At 36.0% G+C, this 14913-nt stretch overlaps 1 protein-coding gene across 1 annotated transcript in view; it reads right to left on the bottom strand.

Annotated features, from left to right (window-relative positions):
- DENND2B (DENN domain containing 2B) overlaps positions 1-13526 on the bottom strand; it is an 804449-nt gene extending 790923 nt beyond the window's left edge. Inside the window, exon 1 of the mRNA XM_053720608.1 lies at positions 13365-13526. The gene's annotated coding sequence lies outside the window, so the exon portion shown is untranslated. The remainder of the gene's footprint in view (positions 1-13364) is intronic.
- Between the last annotated feature and the right edge of the window lie 1387 nt (positions 13527-14913).

Here is a 14913-nt window from a genome sequence, read left to right as displayed (position 1 = left end):
CCGCTACGGCGGTTGCTCAAGAAATGTGCAAATTGTGGGTTTGCCATCAAAGTTACAGCTACAACTACCTGTGCACAGGAGACAGTGCAGTTGCTTAAGTAAGGGTAGTAGCTGACTGTTACCACTCCAATTATTTGTTATATTCCTATACAAGGATAACTTAACATTTGGAAATGAATTTTCTTATTATAGTGCTGGAAAACCGGAAAATAATTCTGTGACTTTAAACAGGAACTGTTGATATTCTTTTTCTTTTTTACTCTTTGGAGTTGAGAGCTCTTACTATTTTTGGGTTATTCAATCAATTATTTATATTTGAGGATTCATAGTGCACTATGATAGGGAGTGGCTATAATTATGGCTACAATTATGTTATTCTATGCCTTGTGGGGTCTCCAATAAATGCCTTTTCATGCTCCTCCTGTGTTACTTGTGAAATAACTACTATTATTATTGTTAGGTAATTTTCTTCTTGGGTATATCGAGGCCTCTTGCACTTAGGTATTATATCCTCTAATTTTATGGAATTAGTCAGTACTGGATAGGAATAGATTTATAATCTTCTTCTTACTGTATATATATATATATATATATATATATATATATACACACATGTCTCTCAGTCAACCACCTGTAGGTTCTGTGAAATAAACAACCTTCTGCAACAGCAGCAACCAGACAGGATTTCTTCAAAAAATGATGCAATGGTGTTTGTGTATTAGTTTGCTTATTTAAGGTGCAGTGTTTGTGTACACTTTATGTTCTGAGGAAGGGGAGGCTTAATCCCCGAAACGTCAATAAATATGACCCCTGTTTTTTGAAGAAATCTGGTTGCTGTTGTTGCAGAAGGTTTTATATATATATATATATATATATATATATATATATATATATATATATATATTCAATGTCCATAGGGCACTGCACACACTTTTAAATGTAATGCTGCCCGGGGTGCATTCAATCAAATAGCATACAAATTCCAAAAATAGGAGCGCACTCGCCGGGTCTTAAACAGGTAATAAAATTTATTTAAACAACGTGACGTTTCGGGGTGGTTAGCCCCGTCCTCAGACCATTAGTAATGGTCTGAGGACGGGGCTAACCACCCCGAAACGTCACGTTGTTTAAATAAATTGTATTACCTGTTTAAGACCCGGCGAGTGCGCTCCTATTTTTGGAATATATATATATATATATATATATATATATATATATATATATTGATATATTTATTTTTGTGATCTTAAATTATCAACATATGGCAAGAACAGCACAGAAACATTATATAATATAAATAAAAACTAAATAGTTACCTAAAAAACGCTTTTTTAATAATCAAAACATGGCAGCGTAAGTATTTATAGGGATGTACTGTGATAAATAGGGAGTAAATGCTTTTTCCGACAGGAGAAATTTATCATTATTACGCCCCAGCTCGCCTGCGCAAAGTTACGTCTATTTTTTTGATAAATTCAGGCGCACATGTGCGCTTCTTTCGAGGCGAGCTGGGGCGCAGTTACAGGCGAAGCATATATAGAGTTTGCGCCTAGCCTTTGATAAATCTAGCCCTAGTGGACTGTACAGGGAACAATGAACAAATGAATAGACCCCCTGTACATCATTACAAACAAAGGAGCTTCTTAACCAAACAATTTAACTCTCCATTCCTGCAATTTTTTTGGCATGAAAACGGCATCAATCAATCAAATTCGGATGAATTTGCATTTGTCAGACTTAAAATGAATAATTCACATAACAATTAATTATAATTATTATAATTATTCATTTACAATTAAAAATAGTAAATTTGTGCATGGAAATGGTTGAGTTAAATCTAGTTGAATTCATAGGGAAACTAAAAGGAAATGTGTGTCTGTGCACACCTGTTATTCAAGAATCAATTACTTAAAGACTGATAGTTCAAACTTTCATGAAAAAAAAAGTTGTAAGCAATGAAATATTTTTAAAAACCTATAACACTTTGTAAATTTCCCTCTTTTAGATTCAAAAAAGAAAACGTCTTTATTGTACCAAAGTCTTTCTGGCTTTATAGTCCAATTAAAAATAATAGGTATTGTCTACAGCCTAATTGTTTATGATTAGTTACAATATTTATTGTTACATTTGAAAATGCACCTCTATAATAACTTAAAAGATCTAGAAAAAGTTCAGAGAATGGCCAAAAAGCTAATAAGGGGAATATAGGATTTAGACTATGAGGAGCGGCTATACAAACTGGGTCTGTTTTATCTAGAAACAAAGGTCTCTGTAAGAGCAATTAAATTGTGGAACTCATTGCCTAATGAGGTAGTAAATGCAAATAAATGCATTTAAAAATAGCTTATATACCTTTCTGGATAGAAAAAGAATTCAGTGATATGATTGTGTTAAATTGCTCAGCTTTCTTATTATATTACTGTACGCTTCATTAGAGATTCCTTATTGTAAATAGGGTAGGATCTGTATACATTGAACTCTGTGGACTTCTGTCTTTCAACCTCATCTACTATATTACTATGTAATCAAATATACCAATCCAATCCAACACATATATTATTTCTTCAGATTTAGCTAATGTTTATTTTTTTGCATTTTATATTTAGTTATTTTTGTGGCTTTCTCAGGGTATCACTGACATTTAACAAAATTAAACAAAGGGGTTGCTTGCTCGACCCTGGAAAAGTGAAGAAGACACAGACGATTTTGTTTATCTTAAAACTGAGCTAATTTTTTAAAAAAAACTAAGCAAACTGCCAGAATAAACACATTATTTTTTACAACTGATATGAAATCATTGCAGTGCTACAATATACAGGTAGCCCTCAGTTTACGCTGGGGTTAGGTTCCAGGAGGAATGGTTGTAAATCGAAACCATTGTAAATTGAAACCCAGTTTATAATGTAAGTCAATGGGAAGTGAGGGAGTTAGGTTCCAGGTCCCTCTCAAAATTGTCATAAGTAACACCTAATACATTATTTTTAAAGCTTTGAAATGAAGACTTTAAATGCTAAACAGCATTATAAACCTAATAATATAGATTGTATCATCATCAAACTAAGTTTAATGAACAAAAACATTTGCTAAACATCCCCTAATAAAATAATTACACAACAGACTTTATCATCATCAAACTAAGTTTAATAAACAAAAACGTTTTTTTACATTTTTCTGCAATCAGTTCTCTGCATTGTTAGCATGTTAGATAATATTGGGTCTGCACCTATTCTATGCATTTCAATCTGCAGTGATTAATAAGAAGTTAGGCACCCTCACCTCAAGCTGCTGGACAGGAAGATAATAGGGAAGTGCCTGCTAAATTTTGCTTGATACATCTGGTCTGATCTGTGTACACAGATCGATTTAAGGCTGTTAAGTTGCATACCTTTGCTGCAAAACAAGCGGACAGCTCCACCTACTGGCTATTTTAATTAGTTTTAATTAGTGCATTGCTTTCCAAAAGCTTTTCAATAGCAGTTACATGACTGTAAAAAAAGGTTGTTATTCTGAAACGGCGCAAATTGAACCAGCGTAAACCAAGGGCCACCTGTACCTGAGCTCACAGCAGAGTTCCTACAGTACTGTGCATAGACACTCACTGTACTAGTTATTTGGTGGTAAATGTCTAATATGAAGCTGCAGTTTATGGACTGAAATGCGTTGTTCTGTTTTATAATGTAACTGTCTGGTGTTTTATACATTGAAGGGACACGGGTGCTGTATATTATAGGGAACTTGGTAGTCAAATTAAAACTTCCATGATTCAGATATGATGTACAATTAAACAAAATCTAGTTTATATTGTTATTAAATATTAAATGTACCTCTTTCTCTTTGTATTATTTGTTAAAACTTAGCTCCTATTTATGATTATGCGCTTGTGGCATGGAGCTATGTTTCAACAAAGGAGACCAAGAGGAATAGGTCAATTTGATAACAAAAGCAAATTTAGAAAGTAAAATGTTATGTTCCACCTAAATCATTAAAGTTCAATTTGAATTCCAAGTTCCCTTAATATACAGCAGCTATAAAGCTGGAGGGTTCAGACCCTTTTTAGAGTCTATTTATAGTGGAGGCCAGAAGTAGATAGATAATCCCTAGCAAGTAAAGAGGGAAAATGTTGCCATCTAAAAACCTTAAACCTGCAAGTCTGTTAAAGGCACAGTAAACACTGTACCTACAATAAGCTCTTACTATGTGCTGTAACCACATTAATGAACATGTTGCTGTTTACAGACCAGAGTAAGCTGAATGCATATTGTAGTTCATGTCTGCCCTTTGGGCAGGGTGAGAGGGATACCTGCCCAGGGCCCTGTAATTTGGGGGCCCCAGCACTGTCAGGAGTGAGGGTGTGCAAATTTATAGTGTTATTCTTTCTGTAGGAGACACTGATGTTGGGATAGGAATGGACAATACATGGGAAGGAAATAAGGGGGCTGGGCTATTATATTTATAGTGAAAACACAGTCCCCCATTGCAAGGTGAAGGGGACAAAAACAAGAAATTATTTCTAGAGTAACCTTTACTGAAGAAATTATATGCAGAAACAGATACTGTACCAGAACAAATCTTACAATGCAATTTTAAATACAAGTCTCTCAACAAACACAGAACTCAGCAGGTACTGTTGGTAAGAACTCAGCAGGTACTGTTGGTAAGATATTTTGTGAAACATCCAGGAACAAGATAGCATATGCAAGTAGGTACTAGTCTCTCAACAAGCACAGAAATCAGTGAGTACCGTTGGTAAGATATTTTGTGAAAAGTCCAGGAACAAGATAGCATATGCAAGTAGGCACAAGTCTCTCAACAAGCACATAACTCAGCGGGTACTGTTGGTAAGATGTTTTGTGAAACGTCCTGTAACAAGATAGCATATGCAAGTAGGTACTAGTCTCTCAACAAGCACAGAAATCAGCAAGTACCGTTGGTAAGATGTTTTGTGAAACGTCCAGGAACAAGATAGCATATGCAAGTAGGTACAAGTCTCTCAACAAGCACATAACTCAGCGGGTACTGTTGGTGAGATATTTTGTGAAAAGTCCAGGAACAAAATAGCATATGTAAGTAGGTACAAGTTACAGTTGAAGAATAAGCATACATAACCAAGATCCAAGGAGTGCCTATAGTACAAGGGTAAGGATAGATACTTGTATAGAAAAGTGTTTACATTTATTTACCAACACATTGAAACAACTAATTAAAAAATTAAAAACATGGATCCATGTGACATATACCTTGATGGGTACCAATATTATAGTAGTGATTATCTTAGGTGTTTAAATTCCTTAAAATATCTTAAAATACCTTATAACAATATCTTAAAATTCCTTAAAACAAAACATTTCAAGTCCAGACAATGCAATAGTTCTGTATGTTCAAATGGAATGCCAATAGTCCAATTATGATTGTCTTCCTGAACCAATAAGATAGGAATAAAAAACAGTGAATCCTTGAGGGATAGTGAGTTCCTTCCCAGAGTTAGTGGGAAATGTGAGATAATATATTAGAAAAATATATTACGTAAAATTATGTGAAAAAATACAAAAAATACAAAAATGTGTAAACTGAAAATCCATATTAGTAATAACAAAATGAACAAGTTATTAAACTGGCTTAAAAAATGGCTTTAAAAATGACTTAAAAATGGAAAAAAGTGTAAAAAGTGAAAAATTGCAAAATTAAAAAATTAAAATAAAATGAAATTGAGAAATGAAAAAATATGTAGAGAAAGAAGGTTGTATAATGTGTCAATAATATCCAAATGATGAGTTTTGGAGTGTAATGTTCCTTCTTAGTGATGAATCCTCTAAGTGTGGTTTTGGAAGTTGAGAAATACAATTGAAGAAAAGATCCGGATTTATCCAAAACTTATCCCCTATAGTGCTTTTAGTGTTAATTATGTGGATAAAAAAGATACAACATAGTGCAATAATGCTAAAAGGCCTAAAAAAAGGGCTGAAACGCGTTGCCATTTATGGTAAGCTTCATTCTGATTATTCATACAATATTTTAGCATTATTGCACTATGTTGTATCTTTTTATCAACAGGATTAACACTAAAAGCACTATAGGGGATAAGTTTCGGATAAATCCGGATCTTTTCTTCAATTGTATTTCTCAGCTTCCAAAACCACACTTAGAGGATTCGTCACTAAGAAGGAACATTACACTCCAAAACTCATCATTTGGATTTTATTGACACATTATACAACATTTTTCAATTCTCATTTTAATTTTTTAATTTTTGCAATTTTTCACTTTTTACACTTTTTTCCATTTTTAAGTCATATTTAACCCTTTGAGTGCTAATGACGGCTCTGAGCCGTCACAGAGTTTCTCACTCTGGTGCTAATGACGGCTCAGAGCCGTCATGAGCACTCTTCCACCTTGAGGCAGATCTGGGGGCTCCTAACCGCTCCTACCCGAACGAAAATTCCTGTAGAGTGACAGGCATCGCCGGGGCTTCCTGTTTTGCGTGGTGACGTCACGCGCAATAACGTGATGATGTCACCGCGCAACTTTATTTATACTTAGCAATGTTAAGTATAGGAAGAGGGGGCATGCTGCTTAGAAGCCTGTATCTCAGGCATCTAAGTAGCAACAGACCCCCAAGACCCACTGTTGGAAAGGTAATCGCCTAACCTTTCCAACAGTGTAAGTCTTGGGGGTCTGTAAAAAAAAAAGAAAAAAAAAGTTAAAACATTTTTTAAAAAAATTAAAAAAAAAACATAGAAAATATTAGCACACAGGTGGGAAAGTGCTTAGCACTCAAAGGGTTAAAGCCATTTTTAAGCCAGTTTAGTAACTTGTTCATTCTGTTATCACTAACACAGATTTTCAGTTTACACATTTTTGTATTTTTTCACATAATTTTACGTAATATAATTTTCTAATATATTATCTCACATTTCCCACTAACTCTGGGAAGGAACTCACTATCCCTCAAGGATTCACTGTTTTTTATTCCTACTAATTGGATCAGGAGGACAATCATAATTGGACTAGTGGCATTCCATTTGAACATACAGAACTATTGCATTGTCTGGACTTGAAATGTTTTGTTTTAAGGAATTTTAAGATATTGTTATAAGGTATTTTAAGATATTTTAAGGAATTTAAAGACCTAAGATAATCACTACTATAATATCGGTACCCATCAAGGTATATGTCACATGGATCCATGTTTTTAATTTTTTAATTAGTTGTTTCAATGTGTTGGTAAATTAATGTAAACACTTTTCTATACAAGTATATATCCTTAGCCTTGTACTATAGGCGCTCCTATGATCTTGGTTATTTTTGCTTTCTATATTTATGGTCAGCTAGGTACCCCCATTCCAAGGAGCCATAAGGAATCTTATTGGGTGAAGCGTTGTGAGATATATATTTTATGAAGAATAAGCAATCAACAGGGGTCTTTTGTCTCAGCGGCAGTATAAGCATACCCAAATATGTCAGCAGAGGTCTTTGGTCTCAGCAGCAGTAGAAGCATAAAACAGGGGTCTTTGGTCCCATTGACAGTATAAGCATACTCCAATATGTCAGCAGAGGTCTTTGGTCTCAGCAGCAGCAGCAGAAGCATACAACAGGGGTCTTTGGTCCCAGCGGCCGTATAAGCATACTCAAGTATGTCAGCAGAGGTGTTTGGTCTCAGCAGCAGTAGAAGCATACAACAGTGGTCTTTGGTCCCAGCGGCCGTATAAGCATACTCAAGTATGTCAGCAGAGGTGTTTGGTCTCAGCAGCAGTAGAAGCATACAACAGTGGTCTTTGGTCCCAGCGACAGTATAAGCATACTCAAGTATGTCAGCAGAGGTCTTTGGTCTCAGCAGAAGTAGAAGCATACAACAGGGGTCTTTGGTCCAGTGGCAGTATAAGCATACACAAGTATGTCAGCAGAGGTCTTTGGTCTCAGCAGAAGTAGAAGCATACAAAGGGGTCTTTGATCTCAGCAGTGGAGCAGGAACCAGGAAAGCACCTTCCAAGGCAATAACTCAGTGCAGAATGAAGCACTGAGTAGCCTTTTATAGGAACTCTCACACCTGTGCATTTCAGTTACCAGCCCTTTAAATCTAGACAATGTGCGGCCGTGCGCACCTAGAGATTTGTAGCTGCTGCTGCTGACAGACTGGTCTCTGCATCTCTCCAAGTAGAACGCCGAGACGGATCACAGGGGCCTGTCTTCGCTGCAACTATTGATGAGGAAATAATTGAGAAATGCACTTTGATAAGATAAAAAAAGCTGTTGTGAATAATATTGGGGGAAAAAAAGATTTATTGTCACATACTTACGGAATAAAGATTGCCAGTGTTGACTCAAAATAAAAAAAAGAGATGATGTGCTCTTCTGTATATATACCATGGTAACAAACAAAATAAAAAATGCAAAATAAACTCCACTCACCAAACGAAAGTCACACATGTCACAAAACGCGCCATGAGCAGGGCTTACTTGCGGCCTATGATTGTTTGTTTGAGCAGTAATCGCTATTGATAAATGTAATTAACTATGTGCAAGTGAAGTTAAAATTGTTTTCTACATATATGAGCAGCATGCTAAATCGTGTGATGGATAAGTGTAGTAATAGGGGAACAAAAGCCCTCACATAGCCAATAAATAAAAATATGGATATGGAATTTGTAAACTTGTGTGAAAATTTGAAGCGACAGGGATTTTTGTTTGCGGGTAGGAGGATGCCGTTGAGAGCATAGGAATGCATGTTGTGAAAAAAACTGTGTTATACGTGTGTGTATATACCTCCCCTAATGATTTGCACATTCGTCCTTCACTCAATGTTTTGATTTACTGGTTTATTATTTAATACAGGTAATATGCATCTTAAACCTCCTACAATAACAGATACATGATTTATTATGCAATATGTGTATTGGGCACAGTTAGGGATATTAAAGTGCCATTATATATAATGAATCATAGCATGTCATTTATCGCTAGCAGCCCTGCAATGCTATGTGTTAAACCTACACAAAGGGGTTAAATACATAGATACAGTACCACTCAGGAGCCCCAGAGAACTGATGGTCCTGAGCTGAAATGGCCGCTGACCCAATCAGCAGTGGTAGTCACACAGCTGGGTCCAGCAATGATTACTTTATCTATGAGTTTAACTCATTTACAGGGGTTAAACACATAGCATTGCAGGGTCAATACTGATAAAATTACATGATTTAACAAATTAGAGCATCCACTTTTAACATTATAAGGGCCCTTTAAATCCTAATCCTCTAAATCCTAATCAGAAATATAAATTATTGTTTTCCTGAAAATTATATCACTTTTGCTTTTTGTTGTTGTGGTTTTTTTTTGTTATTTGTAAAAATTATTTATACTTTCTTATGACAAAATCAAATAGATAACTAGACACTTGGTCCATTACAGACACAGATGAAATGGTCTTCCATAAAAGTATGTTTGCATATAAACCATGCACAATTTAACGCTTACATTTGTCAAATCCCTGTGTTAATAGATAATTATAACGGGCTGTTTAGTCCAACTAGTGTGATTGTTATATAAACTGTCTGGTATAATCTGATCCCTGGAGCTAAGCATAAGCTATCCCTCTGAGATAAAAATCCTGACTAGTATCTAAGATCACTCTAAGGGGCCAATTTATCAAAGGTCTTGCGGACCTGATCCGACAGTGCGGATCAGGTCCCCAAGACCTCGCTGAATGCGGAGAGCAATACGCTCACAAGAGCTGACTCTCAGCCAATCGGCCGCCAGCAGGGAGGTGTCAATCAACCAGATCGTACTCGATCGGGTTGAATTCCGGCGATTCCTGTCCGACTGCTCAGAGCAGGCGGACAGGGTTATGGAGCAGCGGTCTTTAGGCTCGCCAGAAACACGGGCCCACAAGCTCCGTTCGGAGCTTGATAAATCGGCCCCTAAATGTAAAAATAATAGTTATATTGATTTGTGAAGTATCATTAGATTGACACAAAAGTTAAGATCTAGCCGTAAAATTGAATTAAAATTTAAGAATATACAATCTTAAAAAATATCATCTGCTCATTGTAATAGTCTGATTTTAATCATTTATATCTCTAGAAATAATGAGCAAATTGTATCAAATCAAGTTTCCTAACTTAACCCATAAGACAGAGGTTATCAAAAGTTGGTTGAAAATTAAAAACTCTCCAGAATACTGCAGAGCCAACCACGTAGATTTTCAGTCAAAATCCCTTTTCTAATCAATGTAAAATCACTTCAAAACAAATATTTACGATTGCTTTAGTAAACTACAAGAGACATACAATCATTTGTAATTACAATACTTTACTATTATCTTGCAATATATTTGCAGCCAGTCAAGTGTAAACACTTTTTGAATACATTAACACTTTGATGCAGTTATTTTTTGTTATGCTTTGTTGAAAAGAATATCTAGGTAGGATCTACAGCAGCAGTTGCCTACTGGGAGATATTTGGTAATAGCGGCACACATATGTCTCTTTTCAATGTCTCACCAGAAGAGTGCAGCTAGCTCCCAGCAGAGCATTGCTGTGTTTTGATGGAATTATATAATTACATGGCAGTAATAATATTATTATTATTTTTATACTTTATTTATGAAGCACCAACATATTCCGCAGCGCTGTCCATGGGTACAATTTATTTAAATAAAACAATGAAAACTTGTAAGAGACAAGAAAAAAATTGACAAACACATACAGGAGGAATTGAGGGCCCGTGGGAACTTACAATCTAGAAGTAACAGTGCAATATTTAAATGCTTTAGCACAGAGCATTTTTGCAACTGTATGTCTCTTTGATATAACATATATAATGTACAAAAGATTTTATCATTTAAATAATAGACTAGAAGACTGTTATATTATATAATCATATTGTATAGGGTTATTAGTTTTGACTTTCAAAGCCAAACCTACACCATAAGCTACCCGCGGCAAATGTTTCTTAGGCAATCTACGACTTTCCAACCCACTTGTGCCAGAGCCATCAAACATATATCATGCCGGTCCCCAATATAATATATTGCACAGGTTTGTCACTTAGCCTGAGTATTGAATCAGCATAGTGACAAACTCTTAATAACATACTCAGTAAATGCTTCTTTGTCTCTTTAAATACTCTCGCTTTTCTTACATGCAAGTCTTCATATTTGTATTTTATTTGAAACAGAGAGAAAAGTAAAAACGCATGTTTGCAATAGACTTCCATTAGCACGAATGCTTCTAGTAAAAGTTATCACTGTTTTTTAGTGGCATACGCACATATGCTGTGAGGGCTGTGCACCAGTACTCAAGCTCAGAGAGCTGGCTGTGGTGTGTATTGTGTCTGTGAAGACTTCATGTGTGTCATACAAGTCACTGCTGACTCTCTGTAAAGATGCACGGCCCTCACAGGATATGTGCGTATGCTGCTAAAAACAGTAATACATTTTACTAGAAGCATTTTTGATCATATTGCAAAAATGCTTTTAATTTCAATATATTTTCCCTTTTGACCTTTCCAACTCTTTAATCTCTGAAGTCAGATTATCAATATGTTCATTCCATATAATGAAAACAGCAGCGTAACTTTTCAATGTAAAGGCGTAAAGAGACCTAACGAGCATGATCTTTATTTTCAGTCAGTTACGGTGTCACTGCGCTATGTAATGCAACAGGAAATAACGATGCTCCATGTTTACAGAACCACATAGATTTCCGCAGGCCACAGGACCAAGTTTCCATTCTCCGCATGCCAAAAAAATGATTTAATAAATACTGCTACAGAGTATTAGAAAAGCCATTGTTTGCCTCATTTTGTCATCAATACTTAACTACACATTGTACTGTAATTCCATTGTAATGACATGGATCAACCTCTCTACTGCTGCCGCACAACATTAGTAAGAGTGGCGTTTTTAATAAATAAGGTTTATGGGATGGGTTACGGAAAGCAGAAGTAGCATTGTGCTAAAAAAGAACTATCCCCATTAAAGTGTGATGCTCCAAATAAATATGATATGCTCCATTAATGATTCTTATCTTACCCTTCAAATGTTCATACTCTACCTTTTCCCGTCTCCAGTACAAATAAGAGATAGATGATAGTTAGATAGATAGATAGATAGATAGATAGATATAAACACACATAGATGGATAGATGGATAGATTGATAAACAGACAGACATACAAGCATTAGCCACAAAGTCTTGCATTCATAAAAGAAAACTTAGCTATTCTATATACTTTATATATATATATATATATATATTACAACATATATATATCCAACACTTCTGCAGATCTGTGCCTTTTTAAAGGGACATGGTGCATTAGCATATACATTTTGAGTTCCATACCCCTTTAAGCTCATATAATACAAAAGAGTGGAAATTGCCGCTAGTCCACTAATCCTAGATCTAGATACTTCTCATATAAACTATAAATCAAATAATATTCTTTTATATATTTTGTCAATGTAAAGAAGAATTAGTGACTGAAACCTGCTTCATTACAATCCAAAGTAATCTGAAACGGAAAACACTGATTTCCTACACTAATAAATCTAGTTCAGGCAGAGCAATGCTGTAAAAAGCTGAGGTGATTTTTGGCAGAAGCTGCATCAGTTCAGGTGAAAGACACCAAAAACCGCAGGTCCATTCAGCTTAAAAATAAATAAATTAACTTTGCAGTGTCAGCATCGAATTAACCAAAAGTAATTGTAATGCCTACTATATAATTCCTTTCTAACAATTAATGAATAAGACTTCTTAAAACTGAGGATACGTCATATTCTTTATATTCAGCAATAACGTTTCCCATAATCAACAAATATAATATCCTTTAGATCTATTCTCAAGTTCAGTTTGATTTTATTATTTTTTCATCTTGGCAAATGCTATGACAATGACATAAAGAATAATTTGAACACATTTTGCAGAAAACAATATTGTGAGAATGAAACTCTCTACAAAACAAATGAAATGCCAGGTCTAAGAGAATCACAATAATCTGAAATCATAACTTGTAAGTTAAACTGACAGCTATACATAAATAACAGAAATAATGTATATTTATGTATTTCCTACTGTGATGGACATGGTGTAGTGGCAGACAGTGACACCTATAAAGACAATGACTAATTATTATATCAGAAATATCCTATTCCATATTAAACATTGTGCAGTATCTGGCGTTTTGCCACTTAAAGGTGCCAGTCTGTTTACCAAGCTCCCTAGTGCCAGTCATTTTAAAGTTGCACTCTGATCAGATTTTACTATTGGTTCTTCTGCATCAGCAACTTTTTACCTCAAATATATTTTGCCAATAGATTATTAACCTTATGCATTATTAAGCCTAAATAAATTCAAATTATATTGCACATACCAGTGTGAAGTTGTTCTTCTGGGCTCCTCAAGTTGTGTAGGGGATAATGATATTTGTGCTGAAGGACACTAAAATATCTTTCCGTTTCTGCTTCCAGCTCTGCTCTGATCTTCGTGCCTGAAACTAATTTTTGGAAGCTGGGAAAAAAAAAATTGCAAACACAGGAAGTGGAGACAAGCCGTCACTGGGAGATGAATGTGAAATAGTAAACCAAAACCGCCAGGAAGGCTGCAAAGAAGGGAGAAAAGACTGGGAAATGTGCCACACTGTCCCTCTCCAAAAATACCAAGCCTAAGGCTGAAAGCAAGTTACCCAGTGCAGAGACAAAAGCTAGAGAACGGCAAAGAGTATCACTGAAGTGCTACACATCTGCCCTGTACAGAGCTTATCACTGAAGTGCTACACATCTGCCCAGTATAGAGCTTATCACTGAAGTGCTATACATCTGCCCAGTATAGAGTTTATCACTGAAGTGCTATACATCTGCCCAGTATAGAGTTTATCACTGAAGTGCTATACATCTGCCCAGTACAGAGCTTATCACTGAAGTGCTACACATCTGCCCTGTACAGAGTTTATCACTGAAGTGCTATACATCTGCCCAGTACAGAGCTTATCACTGAAGTGCTACACATCTGCCTAGTATAGAGTTTATCACTGAAGTGCTACACATCTGCCTAGTACAGAGCTTATCACTGAAGTGCTATACATCTGCCCAGTATAGAGTTTATCACTGAAGTGCTATACATCTGCCCAGTATAGAGCTTATCACTGAAGTGCTATACATCTGCCCAGTATAGAGTTTATCACTGAAGTGCTATACATCTGCCCAGGACAGAGCTTATCACTGAAGTGCTACACATCTGCCCTGTACAGAGTTTATCACTGAAGTGCTATACATCTGCCCAGTACAGAGCTTATCACTGAAGTGCTACACATCTGCCTAGTATAGAGTTTATCACTGAAGTGCTACACATCTGCCTAGTACAGAGCTTATCACTGAAGTGCTATACATCTGCCCAGTACAGAGCTTATCACTGAAGTGCTATACATCTGCCCTGTACAGAGCTTATCACTGAAGTGCTATACATCTGCCCAGGATAGAGCTTATCACTGAAGTGCTATACATCTGCCCAGGATAGAGCTTATCACTGAAGTGCTATACATCTGCCCTGTACAGAGCTTATCACTGAAGTGCTATACATCTGCCCAGAATAGAGCTTATCACTGAAGTGCTATACATCTGCCCAGGATAGAGCTTATCACTGAAGTGCTATACATCTGCCCTGTACAGAGCTTATCACTGAAGTGCTATACATCTGCCCAGTACAGAGCTTATCACTGAAGTGCTACACATCTGCCCAGTACAGAGCTTATCACTGAAGTGCTATACATCTGCCCAGGATAGAGCTTATCACTGAAGTGCTATACATCTGCCCAGTACAGAGCTTATCACTGAAGTGCTATACATCTGCCCAGTACAGAGCTTATCACTGAAGTGCTATACATTTGCCCAGTACAGAGCTTATCACTGAAGTGCTATACATCT

Source organism: Bombina bombina, chromosome 7, assembly GCF_027579735.1.
Source record: "Bombina bombina isolate aBomBom1 chromosome 7, aBomBom1.pri, whole genome shotgun sequence".
Classification (NCBI taxonomy): Eukaryota; Metazoa; Chordata; class Amphibia; order Anura; family Bombinatoridae; genus Bombina; species Bombina bombina.
The sequence above is the reverse complement of the archived record's forward strand: the minus strand, read 5'-3'. Positions and strand labels throughout refer to the sequence as shown.